This window comes from Thermobia domestica, chromosome 6 (assembly GCF_964235325.1).
Source record: "Thermobia domestica chromosome 6, izTheDome1.hap1.1, whole genome shotgun sequence".
Lineage (NCBI taxonomy): Eukaryota > Metazoa > Arthropoda > Insecta > Zygentoma > Lepismatidae > Thermobia > Thermobia domestica.
Window position 1 is genome coordinate 189,893,004 of NC_137459.1, and position 14,864 is coordinate 189,907,867.

General features: G+C 37.0%; 1 protein-coding gene across 2 annotated transcripts in view; it reads left to right on the plus strand.

Annotated features, from left to right (window-relative positions):
- LOC145687748 (uncharacterized) overlaps positions 1–14,864 on the plus strand; it is a 115,192-nt gene that overhangs the window by 39,339 nt on the left and 60,989 nt on the right. Inside the window, exon 1 of one of the 2 annotated variants that reach the window (XM_081761196.1) lies at positions 4,882–5,129. The exons of the other annotated variant lie outside the window; for it this stretch is intronic. The gene's annotated coding sequence lies outside the window, so the exon portion shown is untranslated. Of the gene's footprint in view, positions 1–4,881; positions 5,130–14,864 lie in introns of those variants that run through there. 2 annotated transcript variants of the gene reach the window in all.

The window sequence follows — 14,864 nt, forward strand, 5'->3', positions numbered from 1 at the left end:
TGTGCCAGGTATGTCTCTTATGTACTTATGAGAGAGAAATAACATGGATAACAAGTGATAGTCACAGTATATGTCCGCCCCTAGGCACATGCCTGACATGTACCTGCGGAACGTGCCTAATATGTTCCAGGTATGTTCCCCATGGCGTAAGCGTCAATGAACCACAAAATTACTCCCCCAAAATATGTTAAATCGCCTATATGCGTAATGTGTTTGCATTAAGGTGAGTCTAAAAACACTTTTAACAAGTGAAAAAAATTACCTCAGGGTAGGGTAGGGTGGGCGCGCGCGAACCACCAACCTTTGGATTAGGAGCCGGATGCTCTTCCGACTTGGCCACAAAGGCGATGAAGAGAACGTCGCTTGTAGAAGGATAAATTGTTGAGGTCTTTTGAATTTGACTAATCAGAGTGCTCCTTTAGCCGCGTATATTCGACGATAACCGTTTGGGATCAGATAAAATCTGCTCGCCATGTAATTTTATAACAAAATGACGAGTGTCTATTTACTTTATTTCATGGTTCTTGAATATTCACTTTCAAATGATCGGCGACAGTTGCCATCTAATAAAGTTGATGCATTTGTTGTTTCTAGTACACAATCGCTTAGAAAAAGAAGCAACAAATGCATCAAATGTAGGAGATGAATTTAGAACACCTCTATAACCATGCCTAGCACATCTTGTGCTTTTAGGGTATCTGAAACAGGGTATGTACCTAAAGGACGTACCAAGAACATGACAGAATATATGTCCCAAGTGACGATATAAGAACAAGTGACTGTTAGAGTGCGAAACTGAGCCAGGTATATAAATGCTATATTTGTGGTACATAGTTGCAAACATCAATTAGGTGTAACAAGTACCTAAAAACGTAGGTAGCTGAAGTACATACTTAGCACACGAATATCATATGTGCTAAGTGTCGGGTACCTAAAAAGTAGCTGGGACACCTAAATGGCACATGCCTAGCACATCTTGTGCTGTTAGGGCTGTGACCCACCACCCACCGTGACCCACTGCAACCCACCATCCACCATGACCCACTGCGACCCACCGACTCAGTCTGACCTACCAACACACTCTGCTCACTGCATTGTAGACAGTATCTTCTGAATTAGTGATGAGCGCAAGAGTCTTGGTCTTGCAGTTTTTGCAAGAGTTTTGCTTGCAAGACCAAGACCAAGACCAGGAATCCCGATCCAAGACCAACACCAAGACCAAGACTCTTGCGCAAGAGTCTTGCACAAGTACCGGTATTACTTGAATTATTTTTTATAGAATGTAAAAAGGAAGGGGAAACATCATTACATATTTCACTTGAAGTTCTTGGTTTCAGTAAAAATGACGCTCGAGTAAATGTGTCCCCAGTAGTTTATGCAATCCGTGTGAGTCGATCTGCCTGTGTAGCATATAGCTACATTATGTCGTTTTGTGAATCGATTGTTCGCGTTTTCTATAGTTATTACTCGTTTTCAAGTCACATAGGTGTTATTCTAATGAACGCTTGTTGCACACAAAGAAATGTATCATTGGTGCTGGATTGCGATGCATTCCTGCGTTTTTAAACAATAAGGATTATGTATCGGGAAACCAGACACTATTGTACAGATGTGTGTTGTCTGGAGTAAACTTAAACCTTTGACCTTCGAGCTGGTCAAGTTTGTCGGCTCGTCCTGGGATAAATATAGCAAAAGACGAATTTATTTTTCACCCTTCAGTTGCTTTGCCTCAGACAGTCTGCTGACGAAACGCCACAAGCGTCCAGTAAGAAGAAATTGAAATTCAACTTTATTTGCAAAGTAAAAAAGCGCAAGTGGAGAGCGCAAAAAAGAAATTTCATGCGTATTTCGAAGTTGTTGCGGGAAGTGGGGAGCATTCGTATGGGTTATACAAACTATGCAAACAGTCGAAGCAAAGTGGCAATAAAAATTGAAAAAAAAAAAACACTTTAGGCTTGAAAAAACATCGTTTATCAGTGCATAGGAACGAAGTGCAGGAACTATTTGCATTAAAGCAACAGCAAACTCGAAATATTGCAGATTTCCTTAAACGTGGTTTGATTATAATCAATATTATTTTAATTTCTCTTTCTTTTTTGGCTTATATTGTTAAACATATCATTATCATCATCATAGCTATTCTGCCATTATTGGCAGGTCGTTTACTGCAACTCAGAAGCTTTGATGTACGGTGGTCCTCAGCTAGTCTCTTCGTCTTACGTAGCAATTTTCTGTTTTAATACCTTCCTTTAACTACAATCTCCGCCTCTCCCTCTCTTTCCTTCCACCATACCCTCTAGCACGTCACTCATAATACAGTTCCTCCTCAGCCAATATCCCTACCAGTTCCTCTTCCTCCTCTTAATTACATCTAAAATTCTTGTTTTCTCCCGTACTCCTACTATTTTAACACCTTCTCGTTCGTTTTCCATCTAACTCAGCTAATTCTCATTTTTTTTTCATACCTACGTTTTGAAAGCCATCATTTTTTTCATCGCTTTTGGGTAATGTCCATGTTTCTGCCCCATAGAGTACATATTTGGAATCAATAAAACAAAATCTCAATATTTAATTGGAAGTTTGTTCAGTACATAGAAGAGCTAATCGAGATTGAAAACAAAAGAAATCTGACGCCTTTAGAGTGTAAAAATAATTTTCCAATTCATGATATTTCAGTAATATGTGCCTAGCCTCTCTAGTTTGGGAACCAGTGGAGTATTGGATCTGTTAAAAAAAAATAGAAAAAGATTACGAAACGTTGTGATTTATCTTATAAGTAGTGAAGCGTGGGCAGCCATTGAAAAAAAAATGAAGGTCATGGCCTATGTTGTACACTATCATTATATTTACACGAAGGTAAACTGCATATTACATTTAGAAACATATATTGTATTTCCGTTACTATTGGCGCATTGTATAATTTATTATCTCTTATATCCAGAGTAAAAATTGCCTATGAAAAGCATAAGATTTCTTAAAGGCAATACTTGCAAGACTCTTGCAAACAAGACCAAGACCAAGACTGGATGTGCAAGACCAAGGCCAAGGATTCCGATGCAAGATCAAGACCAAGACCGGATGTGCAAGACCAAGACCACCCGGGTCTTGGTCTTGGTTTTGCATTTGCTCATCACTATTCTGAAGAGTGGTAAATTTGTCTGCGTTTTACTTTCAAGACCTTCATTTCCCTTCCTTTTCCATTTGTTTCTGTCTACTTACCTGAGGTGAGTATCTAAGTGAAAAAAAGAACTTCAGAGACTTTTGGATATTGATATTTTAATTGTAATAATAGCAATAGGACTTATACTACTACTTGGCTTTCGAGGTCTGTGAGTTTTTAAAGGAGCTGACTACTGTAAAAAATACATTTTTGAATCACTGTAATATATAAAATATTATATAAAAATGAATGTAATTTTGTATGCCTGACCATCACGGCCAAATTGCAAAGTCAAATGAAATGACTCTTGGTATATAGTTAGACCTTAATCCAAACTGTGCTGTTATATTACTTTCATTATAATACATATCCTAAGGAGGTAGTGAGAATCTGAATTTTTGCGAAAAAAAAATTGAGCAACCCGCAAGCCGTTAAACTTACGGAGCTGAAATTCAGTGTATTAACTCTTTATTGAAAATAAACATAGTGTGTCCTAGCACTTTTAAAATTTTCCTTTATGGGGGGGGGGACTTTCTATATATGGAAAATTGGTAGTTGGTTTGTAAAAATGATCGAAAACGATCGATATTAGTTAAGAAAAAATTCAGAATCAAAAAACACAGTGCTTCGCTTCATATATCCATAGCTTTCTACTATAATAATTGCTGAAGCTTATGTTTATTATATGAAGAATTTACAGCACAGGACAATCAACCCGTAAAGTTGTGAGAAAAATAGACATAAAATTTGTACTGTAATCTTAATTACACGAAAATTTTAAGTTTGGATTGTACGCATAATTATATGGAAAATTTTACATTTTTTCTTTACATTGATCTACTTACCTTGATTTGGAACTTTCAAATTTCATCCTTTTCTTCACTGAAAAGTATCGATAATTCAACAAGGAAATAATTATACTATGATAATTTAATTGAAATTCAACTTAATTTGGCCCATGATAAACAGGGGTGTGGTAGTTGAAGGAGAAGAAGGAAGGAATCCCATTCACCTCTGAACACTTCCCCGGAATCTCGTTCCCTTTTGCTTTCTAGGGGAGAGGAAACTTGGTAATGACATCAAATCTTCATGAGCAAGCCCGGGTCCCCTCTGGCTTACGAAAATGTGTACGAAATAAAGATATAGCAAACAACGTATATTAAATACCAGAAATACAGACGTAATATAGCAACCATGCAGATAGCACCCCCCTCTAGAAAATTTTCCTTGGGCCTCCCTGGTATGTAGTAGTGTACTTTTCCGTGGTGCATGTGTCTTCATTTATGTACGAATAAATGTCTTCTGACATATTGTTTTACGTAAATAATATGCTCCTTTAAAGCTAGAGTCTACTGCATATTAACTTTTTTCATGTAGAAATAATAGATTTCTTTGTTTAGATGTTTAACGATGCACTTATTTGAATAATTCAACTGTTTAATAACTTGAACTTTTTTCGTGTTCCCTCATTCTTTAAATTAATGACTCTGCTGTGTATATATAGGGTTCTGTCATTCAACTGTTTCACTCGTTGCTTATATGTAACTGTGAACGATTATGATAAGTGGAAACAGGTGAAAAATGGCCTAATTCCTTACCAAATGTGAAAAAGATCGACATGCTTAAACGAACACACCTGGAATCCAATGGTGATTTCCCTGTTCTCCGTAAGAGGGACAAGAATAATGCATATTTCTCTCTCTCCTCGCCGACAGATAGATGTTGGAAGATTGGGATATGGAACGCAGCCAGTTAATAACCGCAAAACAAACTCGAGTTACTCCAACTTAAAATAACTGCAGCATTTTGCTAGGCATTGCACGTTAAGCAAGGTGTGTCGTGCTAAGAAAAGGTAGTGTGATATTTTGTTTCGTGAGTTTGCATTTCTTTTTTCGTAAGACAATCTGGTGAGGATAATCACTGAAGAGTTATTGCCAACGAAGAAGACGGCACTCTCTACCATTGACAGGTGTGTGTGAACATGTGTATATCGTATAAGTAGAAACATAAGTTATAACAGCTTCTAAATTTAGCACGAAAAGAAAAATGAAGACTCAACATGCGTAGGAAATTTTAGTACCAATGATTTGGACAAGTTTTTTCTCTGTCTTTAATATTTAATACTATTAATTTTAACTTACTGAATGATGATTTATATTATAACCTATAATTGTAAGAGATGAGAGATTTGAATTCGCTGTCCAATTATGCTTATAGCAGAATGTTAACGTCATTCTCTTGTAAACATGTTGCAAGGTTGGAATTTGAAATCGATTTTAAAAACCGAGAGGAAAATTGAAACTGAAGTGAATGGTATTTAGTAAACGAAAGATCACCTTCTTCTCCTTAATGAAGAATTTGAATGGATTTGGTTAATGTCAATTGGACCTAAAAAGGTAACAGTAATGATACAAATAAATAAATAATAAAAAACCTCCATATATCATATGAAAGAAGTTCTGAGTGAGTGAGTGACAGATCTATGCCTAGCCCAAACCGTTTCAATTAGAAAACTAAAAATTAGATAGTGCATAGGTTTTGTGACGTAAGGTACTGCTAACGATTTTTTTTTTTTTTTTGGAAATTCGAAAAGAAGGAGTGGGGCGAATCAGGTTGCCAAATATTATAGTAAAATATACGTATTTCCGAATCTCTATAGGATACAAACATAAAATAATAGACGTGTGTTCGATCTTTTCAAGGAACTTGGAAAGTTCGTTGCTGAATTCTCTATCTCTCTCTCTCTCTCCGTGTTTTTTTTTGAATTTTTAAATTTGGAGCCCTCAATTCGATTGAGCATCAAAAACTATCTGAAAGAATTGATGGAATTTTTCGCGTCACTCTTACCGTTTCTGAGAAATTGGACAAATATTCCGATTTTGAGAGATTTAAAGAGCCATATCTCGAGAACTGTAAGCTATAGAGAGATGACATTGGTGTTGATCAGTGCCAATATCAGTGCCAATGTTGATCAGTTATTGATTCAATAATTATTGTATCATTAGTTAATCAAAAAAATTCCGCGGGAGCGCGGTGGCTCAGTGGTAGAGCGTTCACCTCCGGTGCCTGGTGTCCCTGGTTCGATCCCAGCTCGCGCCATGTGGACTTTGTGGTGGACAAACACCATGCTCGTGGGTTTTCTCGGTGTTCTCCCCTTTCTTCCCACTTTCTTCATTCCACCATTTCATTTTCAAATAAATTTCGCAATTTCATATAAATTCCGAAAGAAGAATAATTCTTTTAAAGTTCGTTCTGGGAATGGTGTTCGAGCATTCTCAACTGATTCATACACACACACACACACACACACACACACATATATATATATATATATATATATATATATATATATATATATATATATACTGTTCCATAATTAGTGTAATTTTCTAGAGCACTGGCAGGAGATGAAGTTTTCACACTATTAATGTGAAATTTGGCATTCTTATTGCAAAATGTCTGAATTTTTAAAATTTCAAAAGTAGAGAAAATTACTGTTTAGCTCCTCTTTTGGGGGAGTAAACACAAAAGTTCATTTTTCTTATGGGAGATTCAATGTTAAATATTGGAGGCAGTTTTCTCTAATAACTATTGCTAAGGATTTTGGTACAAATGAGTGTTATTTGATACAGAATGCAATGACACTCATCCGCAATGCTAGTGGAGTCGTGTCAAACATTATTTTGGGTAAGGCACCCCCTTCGGTGGTCAAGGGACATAAAAAAGTGGCGAGTGGAGTGTTACTAAAATCCCAATTTTTTATTTTAGGAACGCCAGTAAGCGTAAGATTCATCACAAATGCCACAGAACTAATATTCTGATGATCCTTGCATGTGCCAGTAACTTATATGGGGCAATAGCCCCCCATCCAAAAGTCACATTAAAAATTCAGCGTAATTATTTTTTGCACGGACATACGGGAAAAATATTTTGTTTTTGTCAATTAATCTGAAATTTGTTATTATTGTAGTAGAAAGGTAAGGTTTTAAAATCTGGAATGTTATTTTGGTAACGCACCACCTGAGGGGGTCACAGGGGGGGTAGCATAAGATGGTGAATCTTTATAAAAATTCCAAATTTTGTCGTAGAAATGCCAGTGAGCGTCAGATTAATCACAAATGCCACAGAATTTATATTCTGATGCTCCTTGCATGTGCCAGTGAGTTATATGGGGCTGTAACCCTCTACAAAAATCACATAAAAATGACCATAAATATCCTCAACAGGGACATACGGGAATACATATTTTTGGTAAATTAATGTAAAATTTGATATAATTGTAGTAAAAGGGTATGCGTTCTGAAATCTGGAATGTTAGTTTAGTAACGCAGTACCTTAGGGGGACACTGGGGTTGTAGCGTAATCATTTATGACTTTACAAAAAATTCATTTTTTTTTCTGGAAATGCCAGTGAACGTCGGATTAATTACAAATGTCGTAGAATTAATTTCCGACGCTCCTTGCATGTGTCAGTGATTGATATTGGGCTACAGCCCCCCTTCCAAAAGTCACATTAAGAATTCACCATAAATCTTTTTTGAAGGGACATAGGGAAAAAACTATTTTGATTTTGTCAATTAATGTGAAATTTGTTGTTATTGTAGTAAAATGGTAAGGTTGTAAAATCTGGAATGTTATTTTGGTAACGCACCACCTGAGGGGGCCACAGGGGGCGTAGGTGTATGGATGGTGTATCTTTATAAAAGTCCCGCCAAGTGAACTTTGTGGTCGAAAAACACCGTGTGCGTGGGTTTCCTCGGGGTTCTCTCGTTTCCTCCCACTTTCTTCATTCGACCATTTCATTCATTACTCATCATCACCGTCTCCTTTAGCTTAACCGGCATAATCGTAGGACGTGAAACTCAAAGATTTCATTTCATTTTTTCCCCTCTCCCCAGTCCCAAAATCACTTTTCAAAAACCACATCACTTTCTCTTATTATCTTCCATGCTACTTTTGGTCCATTCAGATGAAGGCTCTTTTGTTTTCTTTCGTGCTCTTCTTTGGCCCATTCAGAATGCAGGCTAAGAGACGCGTGTTTAAGAAGCATTGAAACACTCAACTTCCATGTCTTTATCATACGTTGGCGTCCTGCTCTAAATTGATTTCAAACAATGCCATTAGGATTACCCTACGAACACAACAAGCAGTTGAATCGATTGCTACACTATTAAGGGATGTTTGTGCCAATTAATATCGACTTTAGCTGCCATCTGGAAAGAATCGATATAACTATTTGATAGATTGGTAGATCTAATCTATGGTTGTTTATTTGCAACGTTGCCACATAACGGAATTCGTCTCTCCAGACGAGAACTCAAAAGATATACAAATATGTACATTTTTTCTTTATTTTGACTTGTAGAATAATGTTCTGTGGTCCGTGGGAGCCATTTTTAGAACACTGGATATATATATATATATATATATATATATATATATATATATATATATATATATATATATATATATATATAGTGCATGCCTGTGTGCGTGTGTCAGTGCCTCTCTCGTGAGATTTTCTCATAGAAAGAAATGACCTAGAGCTACCAAATTTTGTACATAGATAGCTCCTCATCTGACCTAATTCTATACAAAGCTCGAGGGTGTCACGAAAAAGTAATTTTATGGCATTAAAAACATGTCGCTCGTCGTCAATCTGATGGAGTTGGAATTTTTTATTCTACTAGACTAGTGTATACTTATGTAGTTTTACATATCTTCCTTCAACAGCGACAGAAACTCTCCTAGTAAATAAATAAAATTAACACGTATTTTATTGATGGATGAAAGGGGGAAAATCTTCACGTTACCAATTTATTAATAACTAATTGATTATATATTATAGATGTTACAGGGCCAGGCGCGTACCTAGAAATTTTTACTGGAGAAGTCCAAGCTTTGGCGGGAGGAGGAGGGGAGTCCAATACTACAAGCTACTATGTCTATGTATTATTCAACGGGTATTATTCTTCATCTGAAAATACGATACGTAATTATAAAATACTTCCAACTAAGTTATACTTTAAAAAAAATAATGATAGAACTAAATTTTTTATATAAGAGGAGTTCAGATAAAGTGTAAGATCAAATTTTCGTGCTACATCAATCATTTTCCTATTAAACAAACATAGTTTTATTGAGAAAGTATGCAGATATACGTTGAATTAGGAAGTTTTAGGGGCTGTCGGACCCGGTGGACTTCCCCGTGGGTGACCCTTGTACAGCATTAATCCAGTGTGGTTTGTTATTAGACTTTCCAAGAATTTGTTTTGTTTTATCCTCCTACCATCTTCTTCGTATACTGCAAATCTTTGTCTTCAAGGTTTCCCAGCTTGAATTCTATAGAACCTGTGCATATTTTTCATGCTAGTGCCTATCTAATCTTTAAATGCCTGTATCCTTCGCTTCTTACAGGCCTACTTATGCGCAGTTGTAAAATTATTATTATTATATATTAATAATATTAATATTCGTCATATTATTATATATAAATAATAATAATAATAATAATCATCATCATCATCATCATCAGATACTCCACTTTCTTACCTCAATCTGAAAGTGACACTCCTTTCCTCTTGTGCTTTTATTTTATCGAGAAAAGGAAGTGACATATTTTGACTCGTCTCGAATTAATCATACTTTAATTTGTCTAGGAAATACAATTATCTTATATTGTACCAATTACCGGGCCGATTTTTAAGACTTAGAAATCATACATCTTCTTTAATATTAATATAATTTATTATTAAATTGATTAAGAAGGTATAGTCCTGTAAAATTAAATTCTCTGTTTTTGCTTAGCTTCTAAGGTTCCTATATAAGTCCCGTAAACTTGAAAGTCATTAATTTCAATTCTAATTAAGGATTGGGCTGTGGAGTTGTTGACTCGCGTGCATTTACAAGCTGTCAACATATTCCTTGATTAATTTCTATCGGCATTATTAATTACTCATTGTATCCTTCACCTATATCCCTAGGCGTAAAACTTACCTTACTTGACTCAGTTCCACTAGTAATTCTCTAGCTATATTGCAGGTTAGGAATTGGTTGGTACTAAGCTTTGTTGGATCTGTATATTGAATACGAATGAAAAATTTATATATACGTTACATCTCTATCAGCTTCGTCTATGTTTCAAGACTTCGCTTCGAACGTAAATTATAGAATCCTCGTTACAAAATTCTCAACACTGAACGAGCTCCTTTTAGATATTGTGTGAACATTTCTTGTATCCACTAGTACGTAATTCTATTCTTCCCTCATTCCGTCACTTCGGAAATAAAGAATTAATTAATATACAGAAATAAATCCTAATTAAATTTACTTGATTTCCTTATACACTTCTTAACGCGAAAGTAACGAACCAAGAACCAATAATAACCGCAATAAATTCCATATCCTACTAACTACGAATTATTTATTCCGGATTCCCTGCCCAACATTAATGCTTTGGTAATTCTCTATCCAGACCATTTTAACAACTCCTCTCTACAGTATTAAGTTGATTGAAACTCTAGAGGCTTCTTCCATCTATTAGGAAAAAGACCCTCAAAAACCATTTAGGAATAGTCCCTAAAACAGAATCTCTAGGCATATACTTCTACTGTTTATGGAAGGATTCCGATAATAGAATAAAACCAGTTAAGAATGTTCCAAGAGCATTGCCAGAACGAACTTAAAAAGAATGGAGAGATGGAGCGGGAAGGATAACTGTCATTATTCCCAGATATTAAAGTAAATCTTTTGATCTGCACCTTCTTCTCTTTCTCGCAAAAAATACCAAATATCATCTCTCTATGACTTCCAGTTCTCAAGATATGGCTGCTTAAATATCTAGAAATTCGAACTTTTCGCCCAATATCTGTGAAACGGTTGCCAGTTGGCCAGTAGACAGTTAATCAGTAGCCACCGGTTATAATTTGGCACCAAAATGTTCACCATTCTCTTAGGTATTGATCAACACCAATATTATCTCTGTGTGACTTATGGTTCCTGAGATTTGGCCCCTTAAATCTCCCAAAATTAGAACTTTCTTTTGGCCAATATCACGGGAACGGTAAGTCATAGAGAGATGATATTGATGTTAATCAATACCTAAAAATATGGTAATCATTCTGGTATCGATAAATAATTGGTGGCCAATGGCCAGTTGGCCAGTGGCCAATCCAGTGGCCACCGGTTACTATTTGGTACCAAAATATTTACCATCCTTTTAGATATTGATCAACACCAACATGATCTCTCTATGACTTATGGTTCCCGAGATATGGCTCCTTAAATCTCTGGAAATCGGACATTTTTGGCTAATATCTCGGGAACGGCAAAAGTGACGCGAGAAATTTAATCAATTTCTCTGATAGTTTTTGATGCTCTATCGAAAGGAGGGTTCAAAATTTAAAATATCGCAAATAACAGACAGATGTACGGACAGACAGACAGAGAATTCAGTAACGAACTTTTTAAGTTCGTTGATAACTGATGGAGATCGCACTTAGAGGCCTCTACGAAACAGCCCAGAAACCAGCTAGGAGAGCAGGGGATTTGAGTTTAACTCAAACGGGAAAGGGAAGCTGTTCTCCTTTTAAAAAATGCTATTGAAAAAAAAAGTCCCTTCGAAGTCCCAGAGAAAAAGTGTTTCCAACTAAAACCATTAAGAAAAAGTAAAATTGGATTACAAGAAATCATGAATCTATCTATTAAAATACTACAATAGCAATAAAAGCGCTTTTTTATCATGCAAAATCCGTTGAAAGGAATATCTTCTCTTGGGAGTGAATTTAAGTGTATAGGGGAATTAAGGATAAAGTGGAAGGAGAAAGAAGTTTTATTTCATTTATTTGATATCTTTATTCTTCCATTAGATGGGGATCTTTATTCATAAATTTATTAATATTCGTCATTCATCGTATGTTCACTATTTGTCATGATGCATGTATGAAAAGATGCAGTGCAAATCAGACGCCACAACACAGTGATATTGGTTAGTTAGATAGATAAAGGGTTATCTTCTTGTGCCGAAGCGACTCGACACAATGATAGACAATATGATGCCCTTGTTATTGCGAATTAAGGTGCAAAAGATGGATAGATGTTCTGCGATAAATCTGGTGGTTGATATGCTAATAGAAAGTCGTCTAGGTGTTCGTCACAATGTAAAAGAACATACATTGTAATTAAGTGTTGAAGGGGTGTAGGTTGTAGACGGAGTGGAACGTCTTGTTCAGCATCTATACGTATACTACTGCGAAGGATGGGATGGCCTTGCCTCCAATGAGTAGTGATGTATCTGTTACGTAGTTTCTCTAAATGAAAAGGATGTGGAAATAGAATACGATCATATAGTATGCGGGTAAGACTTGGCAGTTTGATGCGACATGCCATGCGTAATGCACGTCTTTCAATTATCTGGAGGCGGGTGTAGAATTTGTTACTGGAATTAAGGCATGCGATGTGACCATGAAGTACAGATGATCGTAAGAAGACTTTGTAAGTATTTAACACAGTCTCTTGATGAAGGCCCCACGAGGTGCCGACTAATCTCTTCAGAAGAGTTAGTTTATTTTGCGCCAGAGATATGAGATGTTGAAGATGTCCACGCCATGAAAGATCGTAATCAAAGACAACACCCAAATACCTCGCTGTACGTGTGACGGAAATGCGCGTGCCTGCTATAGTAAGATGTAAAAGAGATCTATGGCGTCGGACCCGACTGGTACGTCCTGATGGTATGATGACAAGTGCCTGTGTTTTAGTGGAGTTGATTCGGAGTCGCCAAGTATTATACCAGTCACAGAACTTATTTATTGCCTCTTGAAGTATAGTATTGATATGCTGAATAGATTTCCCAAAGTCGAGGTAAGCGGTATCATCTGCAAAGGTAAAGGTGTAGATAGGGTCAGGAGGAATAGGCAAATCTCGAACATATAATATATATAGGAGTGGCGATAGCGCTGACCCTTGAGGTACACCAGTAAGTGGGAAATAAGAAAAGATAAAGAGGAATTAATGCAGACATATGCTATGCAATTGGTAAGGTAGTGATAAATCGGTGTGATATATGCGAATTGTAGTCGTAGAAGATGAAGTTTGTAAATTAATCCATCGTGCCAAACTGAATCAAAAGCCTTTTCCAAGTCAAATAATAATAGACAGGAAGATTGGATGCTGTTGAAGTGGTTGGTAAGAATAGTGGTAAGTTTGAGTAGATTATCATTCAGACTGTAGTTAGGGCGAAAACCAGTTTGGCGTGGAGGAATGTGATTGTGGAAGAAGTAAGTATGTAGGCGACGAACTAAGATGCGTTCAAGTATCTTTACAGTGTAGACGTAAGTTGCATTGGGCGGTAAGACTCTGCCTTGGTGTTATCCTAATGCGGTTTCAAAAATATCAAAACTTTTGCAGTTTTCCAAGAAGCCGGATAATCACCAGTTCGAAGTATAAGATTATAAATAGCGGAGAGTAGGAGCAGAACCATCAGTGGAGCCTCTTTAATATCTCGGAAAGTTATACCATCAAAACCAAAAGCTGTATTCTTCTTATTAGCTAAGACTGCGGTGATCTCCAAAAGGTGTAATCGAATGAGTAAGAGGATGATCCGAATCCAAGCCATGACTAGCACTAATACGAAGATGTATTTGATGTGGATCTGTTATGTTGCTGATTCTAGTGTGTAAACGTTCAGGGGTGTAGGAAATGACTGGTGTCGTAAAAATGTTTTGAAAAGATTGAACAAACGGAAGCAGGTCAAAACTCCCACAGCCAAAACTTCCACAATCAGAAAATGTCAAAACGCCCACACAATCGGTCATAACTCCCATACAAATGGACAAATCTCCCACATGCACGAACGGTCATAATTCCCACAGCCAAACCTCCCACACAGGTAAGCGGTCATAACCCCCAACGGTCATAACTCCCACACAAATGGACAAATCTCCCACATGCACGAACGGTCATAATTCCCACAGCCAAACCTCCCACACAGGTAAGCGGTCATAGCCCCCAACGGTCATAACTTCCACACAAATGGACAAAACTCCCACACATAGCAACGGTCACAATCCCCACATAAATGGATAAATCTGCCACACAAATGGACAAAACTCCCACACGCAGAAATTGTCACAACCACCACACAAATGGACAAAACTCCCACAGCAAAAACTCCCACACTCAAGAAATTTCAAAACGGCCACACAATCGGTCATAATTCACACACAAATGGACAAATCCCATAAGTGCACGAACGATCAAAACACCCTTGTACTTATTTTTATTATTTTTAGATTTGTCCATTTGTGAAACTTACAAGACGAGCAACCAGGATCATTTCAAAGTGTGGGAGATTTGTCTGATTGTGTGGGAGTTTTCTCAATTTGTGTGGTGGTTGTGACAATTTCTGCGTGTGGGAGTTTTGTCCATTTATGTGGGGATTGTGACCGTTGTTATGTGTGGGTGTTTTGTCCATTTGTGTGGGAGCTATGACCGATTTTGTGGGCGTTTTGACATTTCTTGAGTATGGGGGGTTTTGGCTGTGGGAGTGATGACCGTTCGTGCATTTGGGAGATTTGTCCGTTTGTGTGGGAGTTATGACCGAATGTATGGGCGTTTTGACATTTTTTGAGTGTGGGAGTTTAGGCTGTGGGGGTTTTGATCGTTCGTGCATTTGGGACATTTGTCCATTTGTGTGTAAGTTATG